This window comes from Scyliorhinus canicula, chromosome 1 (genome assembly GCF_902713615.1).
Source record: "Scyliorhinus canicula chromosome 1, sScyCan1.1, whole genome shotgun sequence".
Taxonomy (NCBI): Eukaryota; Metazoa; Chordata; class Chondrichthyes; order Carcharhiniformes; family Scyliorhinidae; genus Scyliorhinus; species Scyliorhinus canicula.
The window spans coordinates 183,446,169-183,461,331 of NC_052146.1; the positions used below are offsets into that span (position 1 = coordinate 183,446,169).

The 15,163-nt window shown below is 48.7% G+C and overlaps 1 long non-coding RNA gene across 1 annotated transcript; it reads right to left on the reverse strand.

The window, feature by feature from the left end:
- Positions 1-13,201: 13,201 nt before the first annotated feature.
- Positions 13,202-14,963, reverse strand: LOC119977735. Its single transcript, XR_005463272.1, has 2 exons — positions 14,881-14,963; positions 13,202-13,589 (listed from the first exon to the last, which is right to left on the reverse strand). It is a non-coding gene; the product is annotated as an uncharacterized LOC119977735 (long non-coding RNA).
- Between the last annotated feature and the right edge of the window lie 200 nt (positions 14,964-15,163).

The following is a 15,163-nucleotide window of genomic DNA, read 5'->3' on the forward strand; positions in this document are numbered from 1 at the left end:
CTTATACGTAGTGTGGCGTCATCCTGGCGTCACGTGATAACGACGCCGGTCCTGCGCAACGCCCACCGCGTTTCTCACGGCGCCACTGCTGGCCCCTTTTCTGGCACTGAATTGGTCGCGGCGGGGGCCTGTTCACATTGTCATGAAACGCGACGGCGTTCACGACGGCGTAGGCACTTAGTCCCGTGATCGGAGAATTGCCCCCCCCCCCCCACAACGTGCGTCGACAGGACCACGAGCCGCCGGAGCGGATTCCGGACAGCCCCCTCAGGCTCCGGCACCGTCCCCGTGCTGCCGGGGAGGGTCACTATGCCCCACCGAGGTTGGACCCCTTTCTTTGCAACCTGTTGCACTATCAATTACGACGAGATGAGAGTAGAGTGCAATCGAGGCTTTATTACGCAGAGATGTGTAGCCTCCTACAGCTGCTGCCGAAATAGCTGCAGCTCGGTGAGCACACATATTTATACTCCGCCTACTGGGCGGAGCCAGCAGGCAGGGATCTACCCCCGTACCTGCAGTACAGGAGCCTTACCGTATTACATCTCATATATGTGATATATAGTGGTGACTACCACACTACCCTAAGGAGTATCATTCACCCCGTTTCTTTCTAGGCCAGCGTTATCACAACTTACATTCAGTTCGCCCCATTCTTTTCTTCTAAATTCCCACACTGCATGTACTATATCATTTTATTCTACTTCTTCCCTGAACGACCTGCCGACCTAAGACAGCAAATATAAGATCCTGCTGTTGCTTAAACAATCTATCTGTTCACAAATCTATTTATAACAAATGTTTTGATTGCTTCCCTTTGCAGCTGCTTACTGCTATTCCACTTGCTGCTTAAGAACATTCGGCTGTTAGTCGGTTTCACTGTGGTATTGTTCTACCCAGTCCCTTCTATTCTCCCTCACACTGCAAATAATCTCAGCCTGACAGTGATCCAGAAAGAGATCTACAATGCTGTTTCTAACATTGAGCTTCTCAAACTCGTACAACTTACTCTTATTGATCTCTGCATTGACATCTCTACTCCTCGTCTCTCTTTTAATTTGGTTATTTCTGGTGTTTGCCATAAAATAGAATAATCAAGGCTTTCCAATCACGCTATTTAATTTTCTTTTCCTTCCATAATCTTTTATACCTCAGACACCAATCATCTATACACTCTTAGCTTCTTGTCTATCTCTCTGAATAATACAGACAAAATCTTGGCCATGGTACATAACTGTAATACTCAACTTAATACAAAGAGATGACCTTTCAACTAGTCACAAATATTCCTTTTTTCAAACATCAAGGATAGTCCACCAATCTATTTCACTTGGTTGGAAATTAGCCCCCTTCAAATAAGCTGAGGACAATCCATTAATTTGGGCCTAGTCACAAACTGCACAATTCCCATTGGAACTGTACCCAGCAACACAACTTGTGTTTCTTTCAATCCACTTACTCGAACCACACAGGGGCGCCATTATGTAAAGAATATTCTTAAACTTAGTGATTCCTATTTCGGGCTTGAGTGTGCTATCCGAATGCAGGTTAATTACTCAGATACGTGAACATTACTGTCATACAATGAACTCATGCAGCTTGCTATGCTATAGACCCAAGGTGATCAGGCTCGGCTTTTGGAGCCATTTTCATGCGACCATCCTGAAAGCCTTTCCCAGCAGGGCGGGAAGCAAATGCTTATTTCTCCCACTGAAGTGTAGAACCATCTGTGATATCAAGTCATGTCACCTGATGCTCAACAATGTGTATTGCAATGAGGTTCCTTTTCACCTAACCACACGACACGGACATAATGTCCATCTGGATGGTCGACTATTTTTTCAGCAAAAATACTTTATTCATAAAAGCTAATTGCATGACAGTTCAAATATGATATTACATAAAGTGTAAAAACGGATCCATCTTTCTGTACAGTACATGAGATTCCTCCCTACACTTGCCATTGCAGGTTGTATTTACAGCCTGAGGGATTTGCATGGCTTCCAAGCCTTGGCGTACTTTAGAAGTGCCTTTCCTCATTGAGCCTGTTCAGTGGCTGCCCCAAGTGTTAGTGTGTCTCTCAGCAATAGTCAGGCAGACCAAAAAGCACCTCTTAGCAGGGTGGCAGTCCTTCAGCAGCAGCTGATGTTTATCTCAGAGTGGGAATAGCCCATTGGGCACTGGTCTCCTGTATTACGGAGCTGCTTGAGATAAACCTCGACAAAAACCACTGCATCTCTACACAGACCAGGGATGTGAGTGACTGAAAACAAAACTGTGTGAAATTTATTTTTGACAGTGAATTGTGTAATTATAGCATTTTTTATGATCTGTAATTGCTGAATTATATAGATATTGGGCGAAGCAAAGGACAATGGCATCACAAATTATTTTCCAATATGAACCTCATTTTAACTCACCACCACTTTTCCGTGGGCAACAAAGGCTGGTCTTGACAGCGATGTCCACATCCCTTGAATGACTCAAAAACTAAAACTCTTGAAAATTAATGTAACTCCAGACGACAAAACAACAATACAGCAGCATAGTAACATTGAACATGTTATTATTAATGTTTTCATGTTATAGATAGACATATAGGGCGAAATTCTCCGACCCCCACGACGGGTCGGAGAATAGCGGGAGGGCCTTCCCGACATTTTTCCCGCCCTCCCGCTATTCTCCCCCCCCCCCCGCCCAACTCCCGACACGAATCGCTGCCGCCGTTTTTTTACGGCCGGCAGCGATTCACAGCTGTTCGATGGGCCGAAGTCCCAGCCCTTTACTCTGTTTTTACGAACGGCAAACAGACCTGGTCCTGCCGTTCGTAAAAACGGCGGGAACAACTCGCTTTTTATAACCATGGCACCGATTGGCACGGCAGTACCACGGCCGTGCCAAGGGTGCCATGGGCCCGATGCCCGCGCACTATTTGTCCTTCCGCCGCCCCGCAGTATCCATTCGCGGGGCGGCTGAGGGGCATCCCAGCCCGCGCATGCGCGGGTTTCGCGCAAATACGCGATGACGTCATCCGTGCATGCGCGGGTTGTAGTCTTCCAATCCGCGCATGCGCGGCTGACGTCATATGACGCGTCAGCCGGCGCTAACTCCGGCAAGCGGGCTTAACGAAATTCGTTAAGCCCGTGATGCCGGAGCTTGCAGCGTCGGGCTGCTAGCCCCGACCGGGGACCAGAATCGGTTCCCGGTCGGGAAGGGGCGCGCTGGCGTCAAACCCGCCCGGGTTTGACGCCAGCCTTACGATTTCTCCCGTTTTGGGAGAATCGCGCCCATAATACTTCACAAAAATATGAAAATGTGCTTTCAAAGTATTTTGTACAAATGTTATTATTTATGTACCCATGTCAGTAATAATAATAATCTTTTTTGTCACAAGTAGGCTTACATTAACACTGCAATGAAGTTACCGTGAAAAGTCCCGAGTCGCCACATTCCAGCGACTGTTCGGGTGCACAGAAGGAGAATTCAGGTTGTCCAATTCACCTCACAGCACATCTTTCGGGACTTGCGGGAAGAAACTGGGGCACCCGGAGGAAATCCACACAGACTTGAGGAGAACGTGCAGACTCCGCACAGACAGTGACTGTGGTAGTATGATTAGAGGTACTACGGTACCTGGGAGTGTGAGCTACCATTGGTGGAGAAGGCTCACTGCTCATTGGCCCAAGTGTTTGCATTTCATTGGTCAGAACGTAAGGTAGCTCCGCCCAGTGAGGCGGGGTATAAAAACCCGTGTTTCACAGCAGCCGACCTTCTTTCTGTATTCGAACTGCTGGGGAAACATCTTGTTGATTAAAGCCTTCAATTCGGACTACATCCTCGTTTCAGTAGTTATTGATCGCGCATCAATTTAATCAACAAGTTTTTAAAGATGGTGCTCTGCTAGCACGGTGGCGCAGTGGGTTAGCCCTACAGCCTCACGGTGCCGAGGTCCCAGGTTCGATCCCGGCTCTGGGTCACTGTCCGTGTGGAGTTTGCACATTCTCCCCGTGTTTGCCTGGGTTTCGCTCCCACAACCCAAAAATGTGGCGTGTAGGTGGATTGGCCACGCTAAATTGCCCCTTAATTGGAAAAAATAATTGGGTACTCTAAAAAAAAAAATTTTTTTTAAAGATGGTGCTCTGCATCAAGCCGGAGTGTCTGCAACTCAGCCCCCACGCAAACTCTCGAGATGTTGTGTACATAAACGCCCGTTCATATGCCCTCGACTGCGCGGCGGCCCCCTGGGCAGCATGGCATTCAGCTTCCCCTTCCCCTACGGACTCTGAATCGCCTCAAGATTCAGGAAATTTCCAGGCAAGACGCCTGGAAACTCCGCTGGGCCCCGTTGCTATTTTTGTGGACAGGCAAAACACCCCTGACAGCGTTGCCCAGCCCGATCGACAACGTGCAAGGGCTGCGGTAAGAAGGGTAATTTTCTGTCGGTTTGCCAGGCCAAGGCAGTCGCTGCGGTCCCGGGCAGCGACTGCGGGATGCCGCCCCATCTCTTTCCGAGGGCCCCGTGCGGCTCACGAACTTCTCCGTCCCCATCCCCCAAAGCCACGTGCGGCCTCCGGGCACCGCCATCTTGTTTTTCCGACGCCGCGTGCAGGGGATGGGCGCCGCCATTTTGTCCATCCCCCGCCATGTGCGACCAGTGGCCGCCACCATCTTGGATTGGCTCCGAGGACCCCGGCGCAGGTGACTACGCACCGCCCAATAACGACTCCGATCTTCTGCCACGACTCACATCAGTCACCTTGGACCAGTCTCGACCCCGCCCCCTCTCTACGGCGAAGACGAAGGTCCTGCTCAACGGGCACAAAACGTCCTGCCTGTTGGACTCTGGGAGCACGGAGGGTTTCATACCTGCCACGGTAAGACGCTGCGCTCTCCCTGTCTATCCCGTAAAGCAAAAAATCTCCCTGGCCTCTGACTCCCATTCAGTTGAGATCACGGGGTATTGTATAGCGAACCTCATGGTCCAGGGGAGGGAGTTTAAAAATTACAGGCTCTACATCCCCCCCACCTCTGCGCGGCCGCACTCCTAGGGTTAGACTTCCAGTGTAACCTCCAGAGCCTAACATTTAAATTCGGCGGCCCTATACCTCCCCTCACTGTCTTCAGCCTCGCGACACTTAAAGTCGATCCCCCGTCCTTGTTTGCAAACCTCACCCCGGATTGCAAACCTGTCGCCACCAGGATACAGTGCCCAGGGCCGGGTCTTCATCAGGTCCAGCGGCTACTGAAGGAAGGGGTCATCGAGGCTAGTAACAGCCCCTGGCGAGCACAAGTTCTGGTGGTAAAGACCGGGGAGAAGAATAGGATGGTCATAGACTACAGTCAGACCATCAACAGGTTTACGCAGCTGGACGCGTACCCTCTCCCCCGTATATCCAACCTGGTCAACAGGATTGCACAGTACAAGGTCTTCTCCACGGTAGACCTGAAGTCGGCCTACCACCAGCTCCCCATCCGCGCGAGCGATCGCCAGTACAGTCATGGATGCCCGCATCTCCATCAACATCTCCGCCGAAGCTCTATCGGTCGCAGAGGACGTCCAAGGCCCCCCGATCGTCTGATCGAGCCAATGTGAACTCTCAATGGACTTTTTTTCTGTCTCTGTAAATAGTTACGGGCCAGTGCGCCATGTTGATAACACAATTCCTGACTCTGTACGTAGTTACGGGCCAGTGGGCAGCCGCCGTTCAAGAGAGGTATAGTCCCATACCGCTGGTCATACTACCAGTAAATTATCCCACCCGCACCGGACTACCAGTCATGGCTGGACGCCCACGCAGTCTCCCCCCCCGTCCCCCCCCCCCCCCCCCTCCCGGTCCCTTTCTCAACAAGGGGTGAATGTGGTAGTATGACTAGAGGTACTATGGTACCTGGGAGTGTGAGCTACCATTGGTGGAGAAGGCTCACTGCTCATTGGCCCAAGTATTTGCATTTCATTGGTCGGAACATAAGGTAGCTCCGCCCAGTGAGGTGTGGGGTATAAGGACTTGTGTTTCCCAGCAGTCGGCCTTCTTTCTGTACTTGGGCTGCTGGGGAATCTTGTTGATTAAAGCCTTCAATTCGGACTACATCCTCGTTGCAGTAGTTATTGATCGTGCATCAGTGACCCAAGCCGGGAATCGAATCTGGGGCCCAGGCGCTGTGAAGCAACAGTGCTAACCACTGTGCTACCGTGCTCCCTGTGAGATTTCAGCCAAACTCTCCATAGTCCATGATGACAGAAGACTCAGTGAAGCCCCTCTCCGCGTATTACTCCCCCGCCTCACATCAACTGGATTTCTCCACTGGATTCAGCTCCTTGTCACTAATATTGCAATGTAAGTGGGGAGCTGTGGTTTATTCTCAGCCAGCATTACTTGGATCCATAATGGTGGGGAAGTGCAAGAAGCATTGTGGGGAATAGGAGTTTGGGCCCCAGGGGGCTTAGATCCCAGCAGGCTGGGGCATGCAGCCTTTTCCATCATCAGGTGGTTGGGTGCAAACATTTCCATGAGGGATAAGTGGTACAACACAGTCCAACTAGAAGATTCATCCTTTACAACAATGGGGACAACTGCAGCAAAATCACGATGAGTCAAACTCGAATGACACAGAATTCCAGTTATGTTGAAGTTGTCAGCCATTCCCGCCGGAAGAGTAGCAAATCCCATTGAACAATGCCCATGATAAGCCAAAAGTCAATACTGGTAACTTCACATTAGCCACATTTGCCCAAGCTTATATTATGATATATTTTATATTATATATATTATATTACATAAATATTATATTATAAGCATTATATTATATTATAAGCTTATGTTATATGACAGCACCAACTAGAGCAGAGATAGACCACACACAAGCACAAAATCATAAAGCGCTGGGCAAACCATCATTTGACATCAAGTTTTCCCTTTGGAAAGACAGGCAAAGTTGGCTAAACCTGTGGGAAAGTTAAAATTGCTGTCAATCAGAAAGCAGGTAAAGTTGATTCAAGCTCCACAATGATTTTGCCTATGTCTTGAACAGATGTATATCAAGAGTCTTTTTAATGGAGATGAAACCAAACTGCTGTTTGATGTGAAACATTTAATGGTGGAAGGTGGACTGAGAAATGTGTCACTACTCTGGTCGGTGCCAACATGGATGGCACTGAAAAGCTGCCAGTTTTTGTGATAGGGAAGTCCAAGAAGCCAGGTTGATTTGTGATCATCAAGACACTACCCACCCAGTAAGAGGCCAACAAAAACTCCCAGGTGCATTGACGAGCTCAACTCGCCAGTGCAGGAAGAGTATTCACAGATCTGGGCACCAATGTTTTCTTTTTAATTTTTAAATTTTAAATGTTTTGTCCCATTTAAGGGGCAGTTAAGCTTGACCAATTCACCTACCCTGCACATCTTTGGGTTGTGGGGATGAAGCCCATGCAGACATGGTGAGAATGTGCAAACTCCACACATGCAGTGACCTGGGGCCGGGATCGGATCTGGGACCTTAGGGCCCTGAGGCAGCAGTGCTAACCTCTGCATCATGTTGCCGTCCTCTGGGCACCAATTTTAAATGGCACCCAATCTTTTGACCCCCACTGAGCCACCCCATTCCCTCATCACACCTTTTAAGTGCAGGGCACACCTGGGTCAGATCCCTGGCTCGGGCACTTTGGCATTACCAATCTGGCACCCTAGCAGTGCCCCAGCCAGCCTGGCAATGCCACCCAGGCAACATGGCAGTGCCAGGGTGACACTGCTGGAGTGCCTGAGTGGCAGTGGCAAGGTGCCTGAATGTCAGCGGGAGTACCACCCTGCCCAGAGCCCGACCACCACCCATGGCCTGGGAGAACCCCCTAGATGGTGTTACGCTTGGTCCATGTTTATGTGGGCCAGTGCTAAACGGCACCATAGCGAGGATGCCCAGGCGAGCCCATTATTTCCCAGGCCGCAGGAGAATATGGCCCAGACCCTAATGGCTCATTTAAATATGTATATATGATATCACCCAACAAGGGTGAGATCCAGATTACAATGTCTCACAAGATTTTGTTTAATCTCGCAAGGTGCTTTAAGAGCCCTGAATCTCACGAGAGGCCACCGGTCTCGGCGCATCACCAAATTGGGCGTAATGAGCTGATTAAATTGCTTCCTATGCTAGGGACAAGGATGTTGAAACCTGCCTCATCAGCCTGGACCAGGAGATGTCTTTGACAGAATATCACATACCTACATAATGCACGTGCTCTCCCGCTCTCCAAAATGGGGTTTGAGGAAGGAATCTGCAATTGGATCCAACTATTCTTCACAAACATCAGGAGTGCAGTCTCAATCAACGGGTGGGAATCATAAAGCTTTCCAATTAAATCTGATATCAGGCAGGCCTGCCCTCACTCTCCTGTCCTGTTCGTGTGTTGTACTCTTTGCTGAGTACATCAGGAAGGATGTGGGCATAAGGGGACGATCCCAGGCAATGGAGGCCCTCAAGACGATGCCACCATCTTCTGCTTGGATTCGTTGTCATTGCACAGACTGATCAACATTTGGGACCAGTTCAAACTGACCTCGGATGCCAAGATAAATTGTGGCAACAGTGAGCCTCTGTTGCTTGGGAACAGGGCTGACCGCTCCCTTGTCTCCTTCACCATCAGATCAGGTCGCTGAAGGTGCTGGGGATATGTTCAGAGAGACCACGGCATGCATTAAAAACTGGAAGGGGCGAGTAGGTATAATGAACCAAAAACCTGGTATGTGGGAGCGATGCTCCCTCTTCATTGCAGGTAAGAACCTGGTCATCAGGTGTGAGGCACTCTCAATGTTATGTGGTGCAAGTCTGACCCACTCACTCACTCCTATGCTGTGGCGATTATCAAAGACAATCATCTCTGGGGGTCAAACATGGACTACATCCGAAGAGATATGATGTACAAACCTCTGGATAAAGGGGGAAAAATGTGCCCAACATTGCCCTAATCCTGATGGCCACCTTGGTGTGAGGCTGCATCAAGCTGTGCCTAGATCCTCTGTTTGCAAACACCAAGTGTCACTATGTGCTGAGGTTCCACCTATCCACAGTGTTGCAAAGGATGGATTGGCACACTGCCATGGAACGGTCCAAGTAGTTGGACCTTGCCGTACCACCTGCCTTTCGTGGAAACATTTATGCAGAGGAACACCTTTGACCACAAATCCATCAGGCAGTGGTTTGCACGTAACATCCCTTCGGGAAAAGAAGATGGTTAATCTTGTTGGATGGTTCCCTGAGAAGACTATCAAGGTCATTTGGCAGAATGTCTCATCACCAGAACTTTCAAGTACTAAGACCTGGCTTGGCTAGAAGTGGAAAAGGCCCTCCACATCAGATCCCTCCTGCACAGCTGGAGTCCCACCATAAGACCAAAAGAAATAAGAGAAGAATTAGGCCACTCGGCCCATCGAGTCTGCTCCGCCATTCAATTATGGCTGATATTTTCTCATCCCCATTCTCCTGCTTTCTCCCCATAACCCCTGATCCGCTTATTAATCAAGAACCTATCTATCTCTATATTAAGGCAATCAGTGATTTGGACTCCACAGCCTTCTGCGGCAAAGAGTTCCATAGATTCACCACCCTCTGGCTGAAGAAATTCCTCCTCATCTCTATTTTAAAGGATCGGCCCTAAGTCTGAGATGGTGTCCTCTGGTTCTAGTTGTTCCTACATGTGGAAACATACTCTCCACGTCCACTCTGTCCAGGCCTCGCAGTATCTTGTAAATTTCAATAAGACCCCCCTCATCCTTCTAAACTCCAACGTGTACAGACCCAGAGTCCTCAACTGTTCCTCATACGAGAGGTTCTTTATTTCAGGGATCATTCTTGTGAACCTCCTCTGGTCCCTTTCCAAGGCCAGCACATCCTTCCTTAGATACGGGGCCCAAAAATGCTCACAATACTCCACAATCTCCAAATGGGGTCTGACGCGGACCCATCTGCACGCTGCCAGTTGTTCACCTCCTGATGGAATGTCCCATTGCAAAGAAGGTCTGGGGAGTGTTTTCTTTGCATAGGTTCATCCCAAGCAGCTCCATAACATAGGATTCTACGCACTAGGGCTGTTCCCAGGGATGCACACCGAGATAAACTTCGGCTGTTGCTGGAGGATCATCAACTCAGTCATAGATGCTCTTTGGTCTGCCCAATACATCTTGGTCTTCCAGTGCAAAGAGTTGTCACTGACCAAGTGTTGAAGCCTGGCAGATTCCAAAGTCCAGGATGCTGAGGGATGCACTAAAGCTTGGGGCAGCTATTGCAGAGGCGAAATCTGGGAAGGTGGCTGTTTCAAACCTTTCAGCAATAGTGAACTGAGAGGTTGGGAATTGTATTTCCCGGGTTCGATTTGGACCTGGGGTGACTGTGTGGTGTTTGCATATTCTCCCTGTGTCCACATGGGTTTCTGCGAGTTGCTCCTATTTCCTCCCGCAGTCCAAAGATGTGCAGGTTATGTGCATTATCTATGCTAAATTGCCTCTTAGTGTCCAATGGTTAGGTGGGTTATGGGGTTACAGATATGGGGTGGGGGATTCGGCCTGGGTGGAATGTTCTTTCGGAAGGTTGGTGCAGCCTCAATGGGCTGAATGGCCTCCTTCTGCACTGCAGGGATTCTGTGTTTAGAACACCTTGAGCAGTATGACTTACATTGAATGTATAGTGAATTTTACATGTAACGCAACTTGATCTAGGTCTACCTCTTAAATACCTTTGCACCATTTGTAATGACCATTTTGAAATCTTTGACTGTATTGAAGCACCTCAAGAGTGCAACATGGTTTATGTAGAGAAGCTGACTATTACTGCACTTTGTGTGATGGCCATTTTGAAATGTTTGTAATGTTTTTTCAGATATTTTATGAATAAAGTATTGTTCTGAAACAAAACAAATGATTGGGTCGATTAGGCCTGTATTTCCTGGAGTTTAAGAGAATGAGAGGGGATTTAATAAAAACAAAATTCTGACAAGGCTGGTCAAACTGAGTGCAGGGATGATGGGCGGGATTCTCCGAACCCCCACCGGGTCGGAGAATCCCGGGGGGGGGGGGGGGGTGGGCTGCACGAAACCCACCCCGACACCGGCTGCCAAACTCTCCGGCCCCGTGTTTCGGGCGGGGGCGGGGTACACGCCATGCCGGTTGGGGACCGTTGGCAATGCCCCCCCCCAGCAATTCTCCGGGCCCCGATGGGCCGAGCAGCCGTCCATTTTTGGCCAGTCATGCCGGCGTGAATCACTCAACTCACGTACCAGCGGGATAAGTCAGCAGGGGCAGTCCTCGGGGGGGGGGGGGGGGGGGGGGGGGGGGGGGGGGGGGGGGGGGGGGGAGAATCCGACCCCAGGATGGGCCCCCACGGTAGCCGGGCCTGCGATCAGGACCCACCAATCTGCGGGCGGGACTGTTCCGTGGGGGCACATCTTCCTTCCGCGCCGGCGTGGAGAAGAGAAGCCCCCGCGCATACACCACAATATGCCGGCCGTTCTGCGTGCATGCGGAACCACGCCAGCGGTCCGCACATGCGCAAGATCATGCCGGCCCTTCAGCGCATGCGTGAACTCGCGCCGTCCCTTCGGCACTGGCTGGAGTGCCGCCAACCACTCTGGCGTGCACCTAGCCCCCGAAAGTGCGGAGAATTCCTCACTTTCGGGGACTGTTGACGCCAGAGTGGTTGGCGCCGGTACTCCCGCCGGCATGGGGACTTAGTTCCCAGAAGGGAGAATCCCGGCCGATGTTTCCTCTGACTGGAAGTCCAGAACAAGGGGTCATAGAGTCAGAATAAGGGGTAGGCCATTTAGGACTGAGATGAGGAGAAACCTCTTCACTCAAAACGTGGTAAACCTGTGGAATTATGTACCACAAAGGCTATAGAGGCCAAGTCGCTGAATATATTGAAGAAGAAAGTAGATAAAATTTCCAGGCGGAAATTTCCCCTTGCTCTGGCAGCCTGGAATAAACGGGAAAAGCGTCTTTGGAGCACTTTCTCTGCCGTATTGCCTGGAACTTTCATTTTTTTTTATTTGCAGGGCCGAGTGCCATGACATCATGTGAAAGGGGGGGCGGGGGGGGAGAAATGGGGCGAGAAATAGGACTCTGTTTTTTAAGATCGAGGTGCAATATTCAAAGGCCACTCGAGGACACAAAGGTTAGAGTGGACACCCCCCCACCGCCCCCCCACCCACCCGCCCCAGCAGTGCCCTAGAGACATGTGAGTGGGCCCCATGGAAGGCCAGTTATAATTCATTCCGGGGTACCCTCACACTGACAAGAATGAATTATCCTATCCATCAGGATGGGAGGAATGATCAGGCATAGAGCCCCACGAATTACATTCAAATTTATTATCATGGAAGTCCCTGACATTGCATGGTGGGATTCTCATGACATCACTTGCAGGGTTCGCAACAAGACGTCTCGCCAACGTAAAACCCAATTTGGGCCTCTCATGAGATTCTGCTCCTGTCACCAAATCCACCCGAACCGAACAGGAGTGGGAACCTCGGCCCGAGATTCTAACAGTGTTAAGGGATTATGGGGAGACCGTGGGAGTATGGCAATGAGATGAAAGATCAACCATGACTACATTGAATGATTGAGCATGCTCAAACGGCCAAATGGCCTACTCCGGCTCCAATTTTCTACGTTTCTAGTCAAGAATTAGAACACAATAAAAATTCATACAATCCCCTTAGCCACCATGATAAGAGTAGGTAGGAAAATCTACTGGAGGTCACTGTTTCTGGAATTGTGAGTAGTTTGATGCTGCATTTCATCTATCCCCAAAGGACATAAACACATGATCAGTTTATTTAGGGGGAAACAATGTTTCAGCATCATAATAATAATCTATTTATTGTCACAAGCAGGCTCACATTAACACTGCAATAAAGTTACTGTGAAAAGCCCCTAGTCGCCACATTCCGTCACCTGTTCAGGTACACAGAGGGAGAATTCAGAATTCTCAGCTGGTACGGGAATTGAACCCACACTCCTGGCCTTGGTCTGCATCACAAACCAGCTGTCTAGCTCACTGAGCTAAACCATCATATTTTAAAGGTTTCCTCCATCCAATAGAATCCATAGAAACTTTGGGAGACTCCACTAAAATTAAAATAAAAGCAAGCTGGCAAGGTATAAAACAGAAACTGAAGTTGAAAATTACTTCGGAGAAAATACAGGCAATAGCTGGCTTTCTGTAGGTCAGGGTTTATTACACTGAAAATACATGCAGGTACATAAAGACATACAGCAATACCGCTTTCATATTCTTCAAGTTCAGTGTTTGACATTTCTATTTAGCTTTAGAGGAAGCAACAATAATTTTACTGTGTAGGTGATGCATTTAACATTTGTACAACATGATTTTGATAAGAAAATAAGGGCAAGAGTTGCTATTAGTATACAACTTAAAAGCACAGTGGGAGCTTTCAGTTAACATATTAAACAGACGTGATCCAAATGTAAATTAATCTGCTGCAATGCAGAAATTCAGTTGTTTGATGGTCTGCACATCATCTTTATCAGAGACGTTTCTCCTTTCCAAGGGACTGAAAGAACCACAAAGTTGCAAAATATTTTCTGAAAGATTAAATGAATAGTTGGAAATTAGATTGCCGTTCCAGGATTTATTCCCTCGTCACTTAAACTTATCATGTCACGTCTTCTCCAACAAGAGTGGTTTAAATCTGGACGAAACACACTCCAATGACGACTGAGAATAGAAGTACAATTTTAATCCATTGGAGAAAATTGATGCAAATGTTTGAAATATTCAGTGAATCAAGAAAACAGAATCCAGGGATTCTGGTGGGTGAATTGAGAACTGAGGGCAGAAGATGCACATTCCCAGGACGGAACAGGACAGGGGTGGAGGTAATCATTTCCAGAATGATAGGTGAGTTTCATCCAACAAGAGTGGTTTAAACTTGGAAGAAACTCTCTCCAATGACAACTGAGAATAGAAGTACAATTTAGGGCAGCACGGTGGCGCAGTGGTTAGCATTGCTGCCTCACGGCACCGAGGTCCCAGGTTTAATCCTGCCTCTGGGTCACTGTCCGTGTGGAGTTTGCACGTTCCCCCCCCCCCCCCCGTGTTTGTGTGGGTTTCGCCCCCACAACCCAAAGATGTGCAGGGTAAGTGGATTGGCCATGCTAAAGTGCCCTTAATTAGAAAAAATGAATTGGACACTCTAAATTTATTTTTAAAAAGTAAAATTTTAATCCATTGGAGAAAATTGATGCAGATGTTTGAAATATTCAGTGAATCAAGAAAACAAAATATTTTTGCTTTATTTGCCAAAGGACCAATCATTTAATGATTAAATTGAGCTTTCTTGGGAGAACTATTCCCACACGACATCAGATAGAACATAGAACAGTACAGCACAGAACAGGCCCTTCGGCCCTCAATGTTGTGCCGAGCCATGATCACCCTACTCAAACCCACGTATCCACCCTATACCCGTAACCCAACAACCCCCCCTTAACCTTACTTTTATTAGGACACTACGGGCAATTTAGCATGGCCAATCCACCTAACCCGCACATCTTTGGACTGTGGGAGGAAACTGGAGCACCCGGAGGAAACACACGCACACACGGGGAGAACGTGCAGACTCCACACAGACAGTGACCCAGCCGGGAATCGAACCTGGTACCCTGGAGCTGTGAAGCATTTATGCTAACCACCATGCTACCCTGCTGCCCCCTAAATGCCCCCTAGATGTTACCCAAGAATCAATCCTTATATTCAAACCCAGCTTCATGTACACCAGTGCCATTTTGTTGGGAATAGAATTTGTCGTGGATCTTCCAGTCAGCGGCAGAATGGTGCTCCCGCCATTGACTGCAATTTAAACTGACCACTCACCATTTTTTAATGCACCTTCCAGTCCCAGCTCCACGCAGAATTGGGAGACCTCCAACAAGGATATTTCCAGCGAAAGGGAAAATGCTGGAAAATCTCAGCAAGTCTGGCAGCATCTATAGGGAAAGAAAAAAGCTAATGGTTAGAGTCTGATTACTCTTTGTCAAAGCTTTGACAAAGAGTCATCGGACTCGAAATGTTAGCTCTTTTCTTTCCCTACAGATGCTGCCAGACTTGCTGAGATTTTCCAGCATTTTCCCTTTCGTTTCAGACTCCAGCATCGGCA